Genomic DNA, 14,992 nt, shown 5'->3' with positions numbered 1-14,992 from the left:
TCCATCCCACAGCGTCAGTAAGCAGCACCTACACTCACACAGTCACACGCACATGTCCCAGAGCTCGGCATATAGGTCTACTAAGGTTGTACTTTAGGTTTTAAAACACACACAAGTGAATATCTTTGGAGTGAATACTGAATTTGAAATGCGACAGTCTTTTACTGCAAGTCCGGTGAAAAAAATATACATCCTCTTCAAAGCCATACTCCTATGACATATGCAATAACATCCACATGACTCATCATAAAACTCACAGCATTTCCAAGTGTGAAACAAAAACTTCCCCCTAAACTCAAAGGGGACATACAGACTGCTCCAAAATGGCTTCCAAAAGAAAAGACCACAAATAAACATGGGGAAGAAGACTTACAATGGCAGCCCTCTCTGGCCCTGGAGCAGTCGTCAGTCAGGAAGCTAACTAACATCTGCCTGTGTTTAAGCCTTTCAGCTGTTTGCGTCGCCGCCTCAAATAAATTCTGGGGGCTGTAAAGCCATTGCTTAGGACACCTCCTAAACATACACTCTTACTACTTGGTTAACACTCACTCACCTCCACCTCTCCACTGCATTCCTCCACACCAGGGTCGTATTCATTAGGGCACACACACACACACGTTTTAAAACATTTTGCAACGGGATACAAAATGTGTGTTTCTTCTGTCTATTGGACAGGTACAGGTTGTCCCTCCCTGTTTTATTCTATTTAGTGCACAATGAACACAACCCAGGGCTCCAGTGAACATGCTAACACACAAATAAAAGCGCTGAGGAAGAGGCCTTAATTGGCGAGTTAGATGGGTGCCGGGGGTTAATTGGGAAACATGGTGAGTAGCTGGCACCGTGCTGGAGGTTGAGGCAGGGATAATAAATTCACCCTTTGCATGAGAGACAGTTAGTGATGAATCAGATCAGAGGAACAGTGTACTGTAATCATCCCCCTCTCTTTGCTCTTGTTCTTTTCTCATTCTCTCTCTTTTACATTTACGTCATTTAGCAGACGCTCTTATCCAGAGCGACTTATAACTTTTCTGACAGGCAGAGACAGTCTGGCTCGCAGCTATACAATCTGGCACCTATCACACACAGGACTGGTTGGCAGTCACGCGAGAGGTTTCTCCCACGTTCACACACACTCAAGCTAATCACTCACAAGCACAATAACTCTTACCTCTAGGACATGGACCTACTTTATCAGTTTAATTTTCAATATATGTAAATGTTTTCCACAATGTACGTGTAAATGGCGTATTAGGCTGTGTTAGCTGGTTTGCATTGATCTCTATGCCAGAGGGAGAAATAGGAAACTAGATCAGCGCTCTGCTCATATATACTGAGCTGAACCATAATCACATCCCTGCTTGTATCAATAAAGGCAACATTAACATATACCATCTCAAACACACTAAACCTTCCACCCGGACTCAGGAGAAATACACACAAAACTCTACTGGATTACAGTGTAATCAAGCCCATATGTAATGGTCGGTATAACTTTGTGATTTTCTCTGAAGTCTCAAAATTGTGCTTGTCACTACAACTACAATTCCACTAAATAATAAAACCCATAGAGGAACTATTGGACCAACAGTTTATTCTCCTACTTGTGAATCCATGAAAAAAACTCTGAATATAAAAAACATAAGCCCATATAAACTGTGTAAGAGTAGAAAGAGTGCTGATCTAGGATCAGTTACCCCTGATCTTATTCACTATGAGCTAAATGGGTAAACTGATCCTCGGTCAGCATTCCTACTTTGAGACTCAGTACAGTGGCAGAGGGACTATTTGGAGTTGAAGGTGGCACAGGTAGAGTCATAGGCAGTAACGGAAGGAGACAGTGAACTATAAAGCCACACAAAAGCCAAGCTTTATAAATAATTCCAAAAGCTAACAGGATCCCTTGTATGTGTGACTGCTGACTCCCCTCAACATACATACACCAAAGATACCACCGACCACCTCGCATGCCTCCTTCATCAGGTAGAATAAATCATCTCATGCCATCCCTTGGTTCTGGTTAGGACAGACCAGTTAGGAACCACTCATTTAGGAAAACCTAAGATAATGTAAAAAACATCTTCTAGCGGTGCACATTTAACCCAGTTTGGAGAAATACACTCTCTCTCACACACACGATGCAGGCGGGCAAAGCAGCACACCGGAGACCTGTCTTGTAAATCTCTTTGTGAAAGCAGCTTTGGGGGGAAAACAGGGGCTTACATACTGAGCCCTGAGGTAGAGCTATAGACTCCACACCTCTAACGTTCTCTCTCCTTCTTCCACACTCTCTTTCTCAAACACATACACCCATACAAAAAAGCGCACTCTCACACACACACACACTCACTCTACCTCACTCATTCTCTCTCTGTCCGACTAGCAGTCCCTGCTCCAAAGCAGCGTTGGTTGGTCCCACTGCCCTGCAGGCTCCACTAGCACCGCAGTGACTAATGTCCTGCCTTAGCTCAGACAATGAGTTTGGGACAGAGCTGGGAAAGTGTTGGGAGAGGGGAAAAAACAGCCGTGCACCTTTGACTAATGGAACCCTTCGCACTCCCCTGCTCGCTAAGGGAGGCTTTACAATGTCGCGCGACACTCTCAACGTCCTCCGAGGCCCGGCTGGGACCTGCGGAGCAGCAAGGCTTATGGGAAAGGGGAACATAATGAATTCTTTGGGAAGTCCAGCCCTGGCTTTTTTTCTTCATGAATAAGATATATTTCCAAAGCATGTCGACCTCTCTTAATAAAAACACCAGTCAGGCCTGAAATAGCCAAAGACGGTTTAGGGGCCCATATACACGTTCATATTTTTGTTGCTCGATACATTTTTGAGGCCCACTTTTATTCCGCAGGCCAAGCCTGTCGGAGTCAGGGTAGTGCAAATAAAATAAAATGTTATTGGTCGCATACACATAGTTTGCAGATATTATCACAGGTGCAGTGAAAGGCTTTTGTTTCCAGCTACAACAGTGCAGAAACACTGAACAATAAGATAAGTGTCTGGATAAGAGTGTCTGCTAAATGAAAAAAATGCAAATGTAAACAATACAAAACAATTTGCACAAATAAAAGAAAAAGAAAAGAAAGAAATATCCAAAGGAGCAATGTCCGAGTCCAGAATATAAATATATATATGTGTATAAACAGTATGGACAGTATGGATATTTATATATGAATAGAAAGATGTGTACACCAGTACTTAAATAGGATGAGCCTTGACTAGAATACATTATATACATATGAAGTGGGTAAAACAGTATGTAAACATTATTAAAGTGACCAGTGTTCAATGACCATGTACATAGGGCAATAGTCTACGTTGCAGGGTAGGGGACCGCCCTGAGGTTTCCTCTGTCAGGTACGGCAGCCCCGATGACAGACCATCATTACAAATGGCTGGAGCCCCCCCCCTCTCCTTCCCCCTCTCTGTCGCTATCGCTGATTAGCCTTCAAATGACGTCCTGACAAAAGAGGCCTTCTTTCAAGTCAGGCAAGACATTTGCTCCGATAATAGTGTTCCCCTTTTGAGAAGAGGGGAATGGGGTTCACAATCCCTGCAACAGAGGACAGAAGTGAAGGAGTAGGGGAGAAGAGGGGATGAGGCACGCATTTAAACATGTTTGCAGAAGGGAGGGAGAAAGTCGGCCTGAACTTCATGCATGTATTAACCTTGGGATTTGCATTTGACATTGAAACAATGTCCCCCTCCTCAACCCCCAGGTTTCACTAAGACCCACTGGGCTTACGCACTAATACAGATAACCAGGCCAGCATGGGGCACTGCACCTACATATATATTAAAACAACTTTACCGTTGTTATGTGTATCAGAACAGTATGAGGTATGCAACTAAAGAATTCCAATCAGATATTTATGAAATAGATATTAGTAATTTATTTATTTTCCCCAGTGAATTTTATTGTATTTTCCTTATTGTAAATCATTTTTCATACACTTTTGGGGTGTACATTTTTTTTTACTCTATTCAGTCTCAATCACAATAATCAGAGACTCTTCAATCAACCTTTCTGGCAGTACTTCTGTGTGTGTGTGTGCGTGCGCGTGTGTGTGTGCCTGTCTGAGCCTGTGCAAGTGTGTGTGTGTCTTAGTGCAGCAGCCTGACACGTGGCTTTCCACATACACAAAGAAACCAGGATGAGGAGGTGGAGGTGACAGATCATTGTTCACAGTGATCTGGACGCCTCATCTGTCCCCTGGCCATCACCACACTCCCTGGACAAGGAGGGAGAGCAGGCCCCCTTACGGATGCCACAACTAGCTCTCATCAAGCCCATGACACAATGGCACATAACAAAAACAGACCCAAACCCTGGGAATTCGGGAACTACATCACCACTGTCCCAGCTCAGCATCTCAACTTTATACAGCCCCGCCACAAGCAAATGGGCCTGCAGCTTACTTCACCCCTTGCTGCGATACTCACACCGCAGCCGTAAAGACGCTTTTACGGCAGCTCATGGCAAACAGAGGAGACGAACGACGTCAAGCGACGTCGTCACCCAGGTGCGACCTGCCTCCGTTTGTACTCGAGTGTGTGGGAAAAGAAAACGCAGGCAATCACTGACACGCTCTGGGGTTCACAGTCCTGTCATCCAGGACTACTAGCTCTCCTTCACTCCTGTATTTGTCTTCATTTTTTTTTTTTTCAGACTAAATTCTCTCTCTGGGAGGTTGACCAGGCTAATTGGTAGGTCCAGTCTGAGTGAGACCAAAGCCCTGGAAAACAAAGCATCACTCTGACTCTCGGCCTCCGGTAAGGCAGCTTGAGCTCTGGCTTCTTTTCTCATATCTTATTTCCTGAAGAAAGAATACTGGCTACTCTGCTTGCACGCTCCTCTCTCTGTCTGTCTCTGTGTGTGTGTGTGTGTGTGTGCTGTCTCTGTGTGTGTGTGTGTGTGTGTGTGTGTGTGTGTGTGTGTGTGTGTGTGTGTGTGTGTGTGTGTGTGTGTGTGTGTGTGTGTGTAAAATATGTCTATGATGGGGATATTTTATGCAGAGGAGTGTTTGCATTTTTAAAACATTTAAAAAAAACATGCATATGGAGTAAGAATACATTTGTGAGCCTCTGTGTATGGTGTGGAGCTGACTATGCATTTCATTACACTATGCGTCTCTCTCGCACCCCCCTGTAAGCGGCAGGTAGCCTAGTGGTTAGAGTGCTGGGCCAGTAACCTAAAGGCCGCAAGTTGGAATCCCCGAGCCAACAAGGTGAACAATTTGTCGATGTGCCCTTGAGCAAGGCACATAACCGCAATTTCTCCAGGGTCCCCATTGATAATGTCAGACCCTGGCCGTGACCCCACTCTCCGAGGGTGTCTCAGGGGCAGATGGGATACGCAAAATACACATTTCCAATTCACAGATGCTTATTAATACACACTTGTACATGTGTGAAATGTGACAAATATAAGCACCCACCAAATTATTATGATCAGATCACCCACCCCACCCCCTCACTGTGCAAAGACGTGCCCAGTGAAAAGTGCCTTAAGTGGGACTCCTTGAATCAGGGAATGGGGGTGAATGGGGTCCCGCTCTAGGACGCTGCTGGTGAAGGTGGAGGGGAGCAGGAACACATAGCATATTAAATCGGCCGGCAGAGGCTGGGTACGTCCATGCAGAGAGCTAGGAGAGCCAGATCTGAGGCATGCCCTGAAGGGATGGCTGGGCCTGGGGATTAGGAGGGCCAAGGAGAAGCCCCTCATGCTGAGCCGTGCCTCGCGCCCGCCTGCCTGCCTCCTTCTCGCCGCTCACACGCAAATGCATCCAGACACTTTGATGTAGACTACACTCAGCGGCATACTGCCACGGCCAACTTTTTACAAGGAGGTGAAGGAGTCACTCACACGTCACACACACACACACACACATCTGTCTCTTGTCTTGCTGCCTTTTTTCTCTCAATCTCTCTCTTCTCTCTCTCTCTCTCCGTTCTCTTTCTTTTCCCCACTGTAACTTTTCCATTTGATGTCAATATATCCAAGTTCAGAATCCTCAAAGTGAAGGATTCCTATTGGGGGCCATCTATTCATGTAGCGTCTATATTCACAGGGCAGCGTTGGCAAATCAAATCACTTAGGGGAAAGATTCCAAACTTTGATTGGGTAACCATTGTGATAGTGTGTTTATTTATTTCTGCCCAACATGCTCTAAATAGCTGAGGTAACGGCGCCTCTCCTCACCTGCTAATGTAAACTGTGGTTTGTGGGATAGAAGTACTTAGCGCTCTGCTAAAGAGTTGAGCCTCCATTGAAAGACACAGATAAACCTTTCATCATATTAACATCTGTGACTGACTATAACAACCTTTGAGTACTACAACAGAAATCACACACTATATCTGCCACACACCGACGTATCCACAACACAACAAACCAAAAATGTGAATAAACACACAAAAAAAAAGCATTGGTACATGTTACCTTAGATTAAATCAATTTCCCCTAGATTACCCTCATAGAACAACACACTTGGTCCCTCTGAGTGTGTCTTTATTGAGTCCTATTACCACAACAACAGATGTCATTAGGGCCTCATGCATACACACCTTTTAACAGGTATTCTTCCTCTAGGATGTAAAAGAGCCTAAAGACAGAGGCCTGCCTAGAATAGTGGATTTGAGAGGCCCTTAATTTAACGGTAATAGTGTGTCATCTTTGTGCATTAACATCTGCTTGTGTAACAGGCCCCATTTTGGGCAAGTTAGAAAGGTCAGGAGTGCACTGCCTGGTGTTTTGCAGCTATGCATAATCGAATGTAAAGGTATGCTAATATAGAGATAAAGGGCTGCTCTGCTATCAGAAGGGCTGAGGAGGAATAGGGAGGGAGGGATACGGGTTATCCGTGACTTTCTTTCCCCATCTGTGGTACTGTGAGTTACAGATTGTTCCCTTCATCAGACGGGCATTGATTCATCTTGGCCGGTGGAAAAAAAAAAAGGCTTCTTCATTGAGCCTATTTTAAACATTGTGTGTATTTCTTACTGTTACTGAATCATTTGACATGCAGTCCTTGTTTTGTAAAATTGCACCTGTTCAAGTGAAGCTACAGCCCCTAGCTGAGCTCCGTTCTGTTTTGAAGATATAAATATGTATGGCGTTACTGTTTTACATTGCTGAGTGTGTTCATCAGATATCATTCATATTTAATATAATTAAATCCTAAAATATATCCAGCTCCATACACATATAGGCATGTACTTAGAGCCAATCTGGGGTTATTTCTGAACACTGTTTTCTCGTGGAAAATATCAGCCATCCATTAAGGCTAAATAGAGCTCAAATTAATATAATTAAGTTTAATGTTGCTTTGGTGATCATTAAATCTGGGGGTAAGCAATCACACATTCATCATGAAAAATGCACTCTATCATAGAGCTTTCTGTCGACCATCAATCACTACAAAAATAAAACTTAATAGCAAAATACCAGAAACATATCAATTGAAGTATGTTCATTAAGTCCATTGCATAAATAGAATAACAGATGATAGTTTTAAAATGCAGGTAGGCCTTATCAAATTGAGGTATAACATTTGGATTTTTGCAAGCCAAAAACTCTCTTGATTAAAATACATATCTGAAAGGCAAAAATGCATTAATGATAAAATTACATTTAGATTTCGTTTAATGGATAGATAAGGATAACAATGAACCATATTACTGTAGCAAACACTAGTTTTGATTAGGAACAATAATCTATTGAGATATTGAGAATTAAGCTACATTTTACATTTTTTTACATTTTAGTCATTTAGCAGACGCTCTTATCCAGAGCGACTTACAGTAGTGAACGCATACATTTCATACAATTTCATACATTTTTTTCTGTGCTGGCCCCCCGTGGGAATTGAACCCACAACCCTGGTGTTGCAAACACCATGCTCTACCAACTGAGCTACAGGGAAGGCCTGTAGCTAAAATATAGGTTTATGGCTTCCTTGATGTTCATACTCTAACCAAATATTATTTCATAAAACATAGTTGGGTGGGGGGTTAAATTATCAATTAAATGATTAAAGACTGAGCATATGGTTTCAAAATAGTGCATAAAGATTTGGGCTCATGCAAACAAAATTATGCGTAAAAACGATCACTAAATTTAGTGGGTTATAGGCCTATGTTCTTGTCATTTTTCTTTCCTTCTTAAAAGCAGCACAAGAGATCTCATAGGGGCCTAAAACTGGCCAGTCCAGATGATCATGTTCTCAACCCGAGGTAAAAAAAAAAAATAAACTTTATTCTGCACAAACTATTAACATTTTGTTGTTTTGCATTCAAACCTTTGCTGCCAGTTACTGTAGATCTCCGTTAATAATTTGCCAAGTGTCAAAGAAGGTTTGTCTGAGCCGTCACCGCACGGCTAAACGCCTCGAACCCTTGTCGTTTGTATGGCGGCGTGAAACCCGAGACACAAACGGTCCACCAGTCACTCACACCGAATCTGACAAGCAGATAAAATGTGGAACAGCTGGCTGGGAGCAGAAGGAAAAGTTTTAAACAAATATCTCCACATGTGAAGAAACGCTGCCATGATACATAGCCTAACTGACCGAAAATTACATACGAAAAAAAAAACGAAATGGATAAAAGACAAAAAAACGATAAGCTTAATAAGTAGGTCTAATTATAATCAGGTCAATAAAATAGTAAGGGAAAGTACTCCAAATGTGGACGTGCGAATATAAGGGCTTTCCAAATGTAGCCTCTATTGTAGGCTATTTAAACAGAGAAATGACATTTTCTATTTAGAGCTGTTCTACTTCATTTGATAAAACCTAGTTGATTTTCTATTGTCAAACACGATGGGCCTACAATGCTCATTATATTGGTCTGCATAACTGTATAATAGTTCAACTGTGCCTATGGCAATGTAAAATAAACGTGGGATTACTTTTTATATTTTGATTGTAGAAATAGGGACTTCAGTGGTTGCATTAGATTTTTTGTGAATAGGCTATGTGATTCTGAACAATAGTCTATAAAGTATAGTACATCAATCCAGGCATAACTCATATTAGGCCTAATGGATAAGAGACCGAATCGATAACATGGTCAAATCCTGCTGAAATGTGATCACATGTAAATATGCATGCCTCCCATGCGTGTCTTTGGGCAAAAGTCCAGTAGTGGACGTTGTTTGTGTTAGTATTGGAAGTTCCAAAAGAAGTTTCAGCCCATATCACAATTCTCAGCAATGCAATTACTTTTGCATTCAAGTGTATCCAATACACAAACTTAAAATGTATAAACCTTCCATTAAATAACCTTAACACACCTTTAAATCAGATTTACGGGAATAAGAACCAAGTTTCTATCACCTTGTAAGAAAATGCATAAGCAAAGTTTCGAAAATGTGCAATGGGTCAACTTGTAACTTTAAAGAAAGTAGACGACATCCAGCAAAATATGTAGTGTTAGTATACATGTCACGCTGTGTCTAAAGTAGTCTATGTTGCGCAAGTGAGTATATTAGTGAATAGGTTGGGTTGTCATACTATTTTCTGCTTATATAGCATCACCCCCCCCCCCCCCCCCCCCCTCCTTCGAATAAGTGGACTTCTATGATTTATTTTAAACGTGATACCGCTCGACAGTTTTTGAAATAAACTTGTTTTCTCTTTAACATGTTCAAAGCCAGCAAATCACAAAATGTTCAAAGGAAACAGTTCATTATGACTCGTCGTGTTTTTCTGCACTTACGTGTTCGAATGATGTTTCCCCTCCTATAATTCTTGAACTTTTTTGTCTTCTCGTAAGTGAAGTCTTTTCTCGCTTGTTGCAGATGTGCTTCTCGCGCTCTGGAGTTGACTATGTGACTTTACGTTGCAACTCCAACTCTGTTCAGCCAGACTTTTCCTTCTCCGCGTCTTTCTTCTTTTCAGTTTGCTGAATAGAGCGAAAACTGAGCTAATACCGTGAACCTCCCTACATACCTGCCGATATCAGACCTGTATGAATAAGAAAACATGTGTTTTCAAAAACTCGTGGACTGTTGGTATTACGTTAAGTATGCTTTTCGAAGAGAATAGGGCGAAATGTGGAAATCCAGCTCCTCTTTCCCTTGCCTGACTCCTCCCTTGTATTCTCCCTTCAGATCGGGCTCCCTCGCTCTCTACCTCCCTCCCTTTCTATTCTCTCCCCCCCCCCCCCCTCCCCTCCCCCTCCCTGCCTTTCGCCTCTCTGCTCCGGGCCGCAATTTACTGAGACGGTGCAGACACGGTTGGAACGAATGAACTGTTGTACAGTACCAGTCCCACAAAATTGCAAAGGATTGGCAAATACTTCAATAGTTCACTTAGCTGCCTCTACTTTAGGATGAAGTTTGTGATCTTTAGTGCCAGTATTGTCTTGTTATTCATAATAGTTTCATCAACACCAGTGGCCCAGAATCCAGTGGCTATAACAAAACTGTATTCCACTGCGTTTAGGCTTACTTATTCTTCACCCAAACAATAATGCAGCATTATAAATAAGCAGGATAATGTAAGTATGGTTTTATTTAGCATGAGTTCATTTCATTAATCATACAAACATCCTATGAATATTGTTCAATCATAAAGTATCTGTTATGAATAATTAATGTTATTTAAGCATGAGCAGTGGTGGGAAAAGTTCTCATACTTGAGTAAAAGTAAAGATACCTTCATAGAAAATGACGAAGTAATAGTGAAAGTCACCCAGTAAAATACTAATTGAGTAGAAGTCTAAAAGTATTTGTTTGTACATACACTTAAGTATCAAACGTAAATGTAGTTGTGGTCCCGTGTGGCTCAGTTGGTAGAGCATGGTGTTTGCAACGCCAGGGTTGTGGGTTCAATTCCCGCGGGGGACCAGTACGGAGAAAAAATGTATGCATTCACTACTGTAAGTCGCTCTGGATAGGAGCGTCTGCTAAATGACGTAAATAAATGTAGTTGCTAAAATATACTTAAGTAGTAAAAGTAGAAATAATTTAAAATTCCTTATATTAAGTAAACCAGATGGTACAATTTTCTTCTTTTTATTTATTTACGGATAGCCAGGGTCACACTCAGACATCATTTAAAAGCAAAGCATTTGTGTTTAGTAAGTCCATCAGATCAGAGGCAGTAGGGATGACCAGGGATGTTCTCTTGATAAGTGTGTGAATTTGACCATTTTCTGTCCTGCTAAGCATTCAAAATGTAACAAGTACTTTTGGGTGTCACGGAAAATGTATGGAATAAAAAGTAAATAATTTTCTTTAGAAATGTAGTGAAGTAAAAGTTGTCAAAATATAAATAATAAAGTAAAGTACAAATACCCCAAAAAACTACTTAAGTAGTACTTTAAAATATTGCTACTTAAGTACTTCACACCACTGAGCATAAATTATCTGTTTGCATTTAGTTGTGGGTTGAATGCTATTCCAATAAGTACATAAGTGTCCTTCTTTCTTCTTCTCTCTCCCAAACCTGGAGTGTGGGTCACTGTGGCTCAGCTCTCTCCCAAACCTGGAATGTGGGTCGCTGTGGCTCAGCTCTCTAAACCTGGAGTGTGGGTCACTGTGGCTCAGCTCTCTAAACCTGGAGTGTGGTCACTGTGGCTCAGCTCTCTAAACCTGGAGTGTGGGTCACTGTGGCTCAGCTCTCTAAACCTGGAGTGTGGTCACTGTGGCTCAGCTCTCTAAACCTGGAGTGTGGGTCACTGTGGCTCAGCTCTCTAAACCTGGAGTGTGATCACTGTGGCTCAGCTCTCTAAACCTGGAGTGTGGGTCGCTGTGGCTCAGCTCTCTAAACCTGGAGTGTGGGTCACTGTGGCTCAGCTCTCTAAACCTGGAGTGTGGGTCGCTGTGGCTCAGCTCTCTAAACCTGGAGTGTGGGTCACTGTGGCTCAGCTCTCTAAACCTGGAGTGTGGGTCGCTGTGGCTCAGCTCTCTCCCAAACCTGGAATGTGGGTCGCTGTGGCTCAGCTCTCTAAACCTGGAGTGTGGTCACTGTGGCTCAGCTCTCTAAACCTGGAGTGTGGGTCACTGTGGCTCAGCTCTCTAAACCTGGAGTGTGGGTCGCTGTGGCTCAGCTCTCTCCCAAACCTGGAATGTGGGTCGCTGTGGCTCAGCTCTCTAAACCTGGAGTGTGGGTCACTGTGGCTCAGCTCTCTAAACCTGGAGTGTGGGTCACTGTGGCTCAGCTCTCTAAACCTGGAGTGTGGGTCGCTGTGGCTCAGCTCTCTCCCAAACCTGGAATGTGGGTCGCTGTGGCTCAGCTCTCTAAACCTGGAGTGTGGGTGACTGTGGCTCAGCTCTCTAAACCTGAAGTGTGGGTCGCTGTGGCTCAGCTCTCTAAACCTGGAGTGTGGGTCGCTGTGGCTCAGCTCTCTAAACCTGGAGTGTGGGTCGCTGTGGCTCAGCTCTCTAAACCTGGAGTGTGGTCACTGTGGCTCAGCTCTCTAAACCTGGAGTGTGGGTCACTGTGGCTCAGCTCTCTAAACCTGGAGTGTGGGTCGCTGTGGCTCAGCTCTCTAAACCTGGAGTGTGGGTCCCAGTGGCTCAGCTCTCTAAACCTGGAGTGTGGGTCCCAGTGGCTCAGCTCTCTAAACCTGGAGTGTGGGTCGCTGTGGCTCAGCTCTCTAAACCTGGAGTGTGGGTCGCTGTGGCTCAGCTCTCTAAACCTGGAGTGTGGGTCGGTGTGGCTCAGCTCTCTAAACCTGGAGTGTGGTCACTGTGGCTCAGCTCTCTAAACCTGGAGTGTGGGTCGGTGTGGCTCAGCTCTCTAAACCTGGAGTGTGGGTCGGTGTGGCTCAGCTCTCTAAACCTGTCACGCCTGCTCCCGCTCTCCCTCTCTGGCGGTCAAGGGCGCCAGGCTGCCCTTTATTACGCACACCTGTCACCATCATTACGTGCAGCACTGCTCATTGGACTCACCTGGACTCCTTCCCTTTGTTGATTGCCCCGTTTATTTCTGTTTGTTCCTCCGTTGGTTCCTTGTGTCAGCATTCATGCCGTTGTGTTCATGTCCAGACGCTGTCCTGTCCTATTTCATGTCCGTATTTCATTAAATGTTCACTCCCTGTACTTGCTTCTCGTCTCCACCGTTGATCTTCACAGAATGCTGACACCACTAAAAGAAGCATCAGGGAGTTTGGTTTTTGTTTTGTTTGGTGACGCCGGGTCCGGGTACCATCGCCAATGGAACCGGGGGTGCCTCAGCTAGCTCGTCGGGCTTCCGTCTTCAGATAAGCCTAAAGTAGGCTTATGTTTAACCTGGTCCCTCTTTACATTAGGTAAGTAGAGAGTAATTGCAGAGAGTAAGTACACATGGTTACGTAGAAGCCTACTACAACAGTTTTACCTGTCTGCAATTATACATTCAACCTGAAAAACAGACAATTGACATAGGTCACTTGCTCTGGGTTTTCCCAATATAAACTCCCATTCACGAATGAAGGGGAATTATGTGATGTGTCTAGCTTCTTATGATAGGTAAAAAATAATAATAAATAAAACAATTGGGAAACTGACGATTTATGAGGAGGAAAGTCATGCTGCAGAAAGTGGGCGTGTGGTCCCCTGGGCCAGCCTTCTGAATGAGACCTAATGTTACGGTAAGGAGGGGGAAAAGCTTTCCTGTAGTGTTAGGTATGATCAATATACAATCAATATACAGGGAAATTATGTAGTAAGAGAAGTCTACAGGGTTCTGTATCAATCAATGAAGATGTGCAAAATCCCCAGTTAATCATTTAAGCAGGATTTGACGGTGTGTGTGTGGTCAAGAGGTCATTTTATTCCAAATAGTACCATATTCCCTATGGGTCCTGGTCAAAAGTAATGCCCTATAAAGGGAATAGGGTGCCATTTGGGACGCATCTGTAGACCACTGGACAACGTGATCTAGATCTAGACCTACAGTAGATCATTCTATTTAGGTATCACAACAACAGAGCATGTCACCGTCATTGCTATATGTTGTAGAGACACCACAGAAATGCAGTTGTTATATTTACCTGGCAGGGGAGACATCTTGGTTATGAAAGAGGTTCACCTAGGACGAAGCTCGGCCGTGCTGACCCCATGCGAATTCCCCAAATGTGGGAATCTTGACTCCATAAGTTATGGTAGTGGGAAATTGCATCATGGTCTCCACTAAGAAGAAGGGGGAAAATACAAATGAAATGCAGTTGCGTCAAGCAGGATAATGGTCAAATCAATGTTCCCTGTACATTTTTTTTACAATTGTTGTGATTTTTAAAGCATTTTTATCCAGTGAATCGCATAGAGAGAGTATTTACCTATATAGATCATTATGACTTACATACAGTTGAAGTCGGAAGTTTACATACACTTAGGTTGGAGTCATTAAAACTCGTTTTTCAACCACTCCACAAATTTCTTGTTAACAAACTATAGTTTTGGCAAGTCGGTTAGGACATCTACTTTGTGCATGACACAAGTAATTTTTCCAACAATTGTTTACAGACAGATTATTTCACTTATAATTCACTGTATCACAATTCCAGTGGGTCAGAAGTTTACATACACTAAGTTGACTGTGCCTTTAAACAGCTTGGAAAATTCCAGAAAATGATGTCATGGCTTTAGAAGCTTCTGATAGGCTAACTGACATCATTTGAGTCAATTGGAGGTGTACCTATGGATGTATTTCAAGGCCTATCTTCAAACTCAGTGTCTCTTTGCTTGACATCATGGGAAAATCAAAAGAAATCAGCCAAGACCTCAGAAAAAAAAAGCCTAGTTCACAAGCCTAGTTCATCCTTGGGAGCAATTTCCAAATGCCTGAAGGTACCACGTTCATCTGTACAAACAATAGTATGCGAGTATAAACACCATGGGACCACGCAGCCATCATACCGCTCAGGAAGGAGACGCGTTCTGTCTCCTAGAGATGAACGTATTTGTGCAAAAAGTGCAAATCAATCCCAGAACAACAGCAAAGGACTTTATGAAGATGCTGGAGGAAACAGGTACAAAAGTATCTATATCCACAGTAA

The 14,992-nt window shown here is 43.1% G+C and overlaps 1 protein-coding gene and 1 pseudogene across 4 annotated transcripts in view; one reads left to right on the top strand and one right to left on the bottom strand.

The window, feature by feature from the left end:
* LOC106578655 (transcriptional activator GLI3) overlaps positions 1-10,120 on the bottom strand; it is a 197,012-nt gene extending 186,892 nt beyond the window's left edge. For all 4 annotated transcript variants that reach the window (XM_014157694.3, XM_045702221.2, XM_082965706.1 and 1 more), the window contains exon 1: positions 9,725-10,120. The gene's annotated coding sequence lies outside the window, so the exon portion shown is untranslated. The remainder of the gene's footprint in view (positions 1-9,724) is intronic.
* A 3,859-nt stretch (positions 10,121-13,979) lies between these two features.
* Positions 13,980-14,127, top strand: LOC123729074 (uncharacterized; annotated as a pseudogene).
* The last annotated feature ends 865 nt before the right edge of the window (positions 14,128-14,992 follow it).

Source organism: Salmo salar, chromosome 19 (assembly GCF_965601325.2).
Source record: "Salmo salar chromosome 19, fSalSal1, whole genome shotgun sequence".
NCBI classification, from domain to species: Eukaryota; Metazoa; Chordata; class Actinopteri; order Salmoniformes; family Salmonidae; genus Salmo; species Salmo salar.
The sequence above is the reverse complement of the archived record's forward strand: the minus strand, read 5'-3'. Positions and strand labels throughout refer to the sequence as shown.